Here is a 4,602-nt window from a genome sequence, read left to right on the forward strand (position 1 = left end):
CAAACGTAGTCAAACCTCGTCAAATCGACCTCCCTCAACATATTACAAATTCATCGCGCGGTTTGCCCGGCACCTCTATCACCGAGACCGCTAATTCTCCAATGAAAACAGAAACCTTAAGCCAGCGCTCGAGCGACAACTCGATGATTTACAACGCGAGCCGTGGCCCGCCTCGCTAATTGGTTAAACCGCGGCGGAGCGATTAGTTCGCGCGTAGTAAGTTGGATTACGATCGGGGATCTTTTGCGATATGTTAGTCAAAGTTCGGTCGGGCGAAATCCGGCGGACCGAATCGCATTAGAGCGGGAACCCCGGGCCGCGGAATCGTCGGTGGCCTCGACAGCCCATTTACTCAATGAAACACCGAAATCCCGGGGGCGCTGTACGTTTTCGCGCGGGCTGGCGCCGCTTAAACCGCGCACGGCAGCGGCGGCGGCACCCGGATCCGGGGGCTGTTCCACGCGAGGATCCGCGGGCATTAACTATAGGGATGAGGATCCCGCTCGGCGTTCACCGGTTAATGGTGATTCATCAGCAACGCGTTCGCACGTGCGCGCGCGCGCGCGAGCGCGTTGCATAATACGACAATGGGCTGTAATCATCTTAGTTGCTTCTCTGATTATCCGTATCTGCGTCGTCCATGCCGGTGCCATTAGCATTTACCTATCGGCGTTCTGTATCAATCGGGCGAAGGGGTGGGGGTGGGGGTGAGGGGAGAGCGTTGGTTGGCTCGTCGCTCCGCGCTTATTCTTAAGCGGCGAGGCGGCCGGCCGCGGTGTCTCTCGTGGGAATCGGATGTGTTTCCGGCGCGGACGCACGCACGCCCGGTACGTATCAATCGGCATTAACCCTTTCGGCAGTTGTCGTCCGTCGAAGCACTACTGTCAGTGTACGGAAACTCGCGACAGAAATATGGTGCGCGTGATTTCTGTGGATACGTTTCTCTTGGTTTTGAATATAAACTGTGCTGAATGAAACGATCGTTGCTCTAATGTAACAAGTATATTTATATTTTTAACCCTTTGCGCTCGAATGGTGACTGTGAGGCACCACTGAAATTCTTCTATCGTATCCTAAGATAATTTTTATAGAAACAAAGTTTCGAGTGAAAAAATTGTTAAGTAGTGAAACTGTTGGTAGGAGTCACAGGAATCAATTTTGTATGCATAAAAGTACATTTTGTTGCATGGAATGGAAATACTAGGAAACAGAAAAATTATTTCTGATTTACATTTGAAATCGCTTCGAGTGCGAAGGGTTAAAATCGCTTCGAGTGCGAATAGTTAAAATCGCTTCGAGTGCGAATAGTTAAAATCGCTTCGAGTGCGAAGGGTTAATTCCGGGCAACGGTTCGCGACGCACGCCGTCGCCGTCGCGGGCCGCGTGCGGACGCGGCGCAAAACGCGCGACAAATACCGCGCGATGCAGCGCGCCTCTCCCGTGCGGCACGTATAGCGCCGCGACGCGCGACGAGTATTTGCGGGGCTGCTCGCAGTTTCGGCGTGTTTCAACCCCCGCGACCTCGCCGCGGCGAGGAATCAACGAATCTGGAAAGATTATACGTGCGCGGTATGTCAAGTTACGACGCGCGGCGAGGGGCGGCCCTAGGCGGCGCTCAGGCTACGGGCGAAGGGAAATTCGGTGGCGCGATGCGCGGGAGACAAAGGGAGAGCGAAAGAGGAATTCGGTGATACGGTGGAAATGGGAGAAATTGAGGAAGGGCGGTGTGAGAGGTAAACGGACTCGAAGGGTGAATGGGGAGGCGAGAAGGGTGCGAGGAAGGGAAAATTTGAGTAAGGGATGTGTTAGAGATAGGATGAAGGGTGGAGAGTGACGGAGGAGAGGAATTGTGACAGAGATAGAAAGAGAAGGAAAAAGAGAGAGAGAGAAAGAAAGAGAGAGAGAGGGACGAAGAATAAAAAGAAGAAAGATGTAAATTAAACAATGCGTGGAAAATAAACTTTGAGCAAGGGGAAACGAATGAGAAAACCAAAACACAATAAGGGACAAAGAAACTTTAACAGAAGAGAAAATAAAAATAGAGAAGCGCAATGAAACACAAAAAAAGATTCGAGCAAGGAGCATAAAAAGCAGGAAAAATGAGAAGAAAGAGAACGCATGACAAAATAAAGCAATTTAAAAAACAAAGACGGCAGGAGAAATAAAGATAATTTGAAAAATAAAAAGATATGCCAAAATATAGACACTATAAAAATACACACATAAAAAAAGAACAAACCTAATTACAGAAACCCTTTTGGCTATGCAAAAAGTGACAGAAAGAGAGAGAGAGAGAAAGAGAGAAATATATACGTATACATATAGATAGAGAAGAGGAGAGGAGGGGAAAAGGAGAGGCTTTCTCTAAAGCTCGTCGCACAGTTTTCAGATCCGGAATCGGATCCACGGCGTCGAAAATACCGCGCGTTCGCCGCATCCCGGCCACCGGGCGTGTAATAATATTCGCATAAATAAGGACCGCGGGTCCCGCGTTCCGGGAAAGCCGACCGGCGAGACAAACGGGGGCCCGGGAAATGAATAAAGATCGCGGGATATTAATTTCGACCTGGTCCCCGGCGAGGGATGCGTTTGCTCTATTTATCGCACGCCCGCGCCCCTCCCGTTGTCTTCGGTGCCGTGCGATGCCCGCGAGGAAATGAGAGTTACGCAGTGCCGGCTAATAGGAGGTTACAGATCTTTCTCAAGGCGAGGGGAAGGGGGGAACAATGTTTCGCACGGAAATTGTAGGAAACGTTGAAGAGATTGGAGATCGAGAACAGTATAGTTGTCCTTTGTACAGCGTAGTATTTGTTATATATACCGGGTGGATTTAGTGTAATAGAGTATTGGATGTTGCAGATTTGTTTGCTTTGTAAATAGTATTGAAGTCTTTTAAATGATTTTTTAGTGTCTAAAAGTATCTGTTAAAAACAGAAGGAATTATTAATATTGTAATATATTCTTCATTTATTTTGAGACCATGGAAGAAAGTAAATAAATTTTTATCTCTTTAAAATGAATGTAAAACATTTCTATTTCGTATAAGGAACTACAGTGTAATTTTAAATGCATAGAAATCCAAAGTGCAGTCGAAAGAAGCTAGAATTCGAATAATAATTAACATTAAAATTGTAATTTGAATGTAGTAGCAATATAGAGTTTTATATAAATAGCACAAATATTTAATAATGAGGCAATGATAGTAAATTTTATCATCATTGAGTCTGTAATAATAAAATAACGCGTATATACCACGCACTTATAATAAATAGATAAGTGACGAACACTGAACACAGCAGCTAAAGGCGCTTGTCTGACCATAGTGGATTATTCTACTGAAATCAGAAGCCACGTGTTCTGTTCGTTTTAATGTCTCCGTATTTTTCTTCGCGAACTAATATAAAATTTAATAATCGCTTAAACATTAACTATACTTTATTCATTTCACTTAATATATTTGTTTATCGAATTGTTATAGGATCCCAGGGTTCAACGCCATAGAAGACATAGTCCTCATGAAAATATCATCTTAATATGACTTTTATTTGTAATTTGATTCTCCACTGTTTCTTTCATCGTCTTCTTATGGTAAGTGCTTTGTAAGTCAATAATAAATTGAAATTTATTCTAATTCTTTATATTTTTCCTATATTTTTCTACAGTTTTTCGATATGTCGTATGCAACTTTTCAGCGCGATAAGAATAATAATTTGGATCATACAATACCAATCTCAATGAGCAACCATCTTAGTTCCTGGGAAATCATCGTTCTCAGGCTACTTGCCATACTATTGGTAGCTAAAGTTTTATCTTCATTTTTTTATAACAGACGACACTTTTCTATATTATTGTAACTAGAATTGCCGTGGTATACTGCGACGTGCGTGTGTGTAAAAATAAAATGTGTGTAATTTATCATATCTAAAAGGCTTATAGCAATATTAACAGACAAAAATGTATATATGTATATATTATAATAAAGGGAATTTTTAATATTACTATTCAATATTGTATTATAACAATTTTCTATCAATGTTATGGAAATACTTATCGGAGCATCGACTTTGCAATTATTCTTTCCACTGTTTCGCTGCGCAAAAGCTGCTGCACCGACTGTCCCCGGTGCACATATCCCGTTGTACGCGAGGCCACCATAGCGAGCCAAACACAACTGATGCATTATTCATCCCTTAGCATAGGTAGGATCACTCAGGAAGCCCAATATGTGCTTTTTTATAAGGCACTCAATAATTGTTAGAAGTACGCGGTCGGCGATTTTTTTCTGGCTGCTTTGTTATTAATTCCGACAAGCTGCCACCGACAATAGAAAAAAATCAACTGTAATAGCTTTTGCAAAAAACATCTACTGCAGTTTAAACAAACAATTTATTTTACCTTTCTAAAAACTAGGTAAACGCCGAAAGAATAAATATTCTTCCAAAAATAAAATCACTGAATTTTACGATTGATATTTTATCGGATATTTATGTAAAATAAGAATCTTTTGCATTAGTTACGAGATATATGAAATGCATAGATATTGATTTTGTTTTTTAATTATATTAATGAGTTGAAAATAGTGCAATGGTATTTTTAAATATT

General features: G+C 42.3%; 1 long non-coding RNA gene across 1 annotated transcript; it reads left to right on the forward strand.

Moving 5' to 3' along the window:
- Positions 1 to 752: 752 nt before the first annotated feature.
- Positions 753 to 3,999, forward strand: LOC144467762 (uncharacterized). Its single transcript, XR_013493718.1, has 3 exons — positions 753 to 827; positions 3,479 to 3,588; positions 3,663 to 3,999. It is a non-coding gene; the product is annotated as an uncharacterized LOC144467762 (long non-coding RNA).
- Positions 4,000 to 4,602: the final 603 nt, after the last annotated feature.

The sequence above is a fragment of the Augochlora pura genome, chromosome 3 (genome assembly GCF_028453695.1).
Source record: "Augochlora pura isolate Apur16 chromosome 3, APUR_v2.2.1, whole genome shotgun sequence".
Taxonomy (NCBI): Eukaryota; Metazoa; Arthropoda; class Insecta; order Hymenoptera; family Halictidae; genus Augochlora; species Augochlora pura.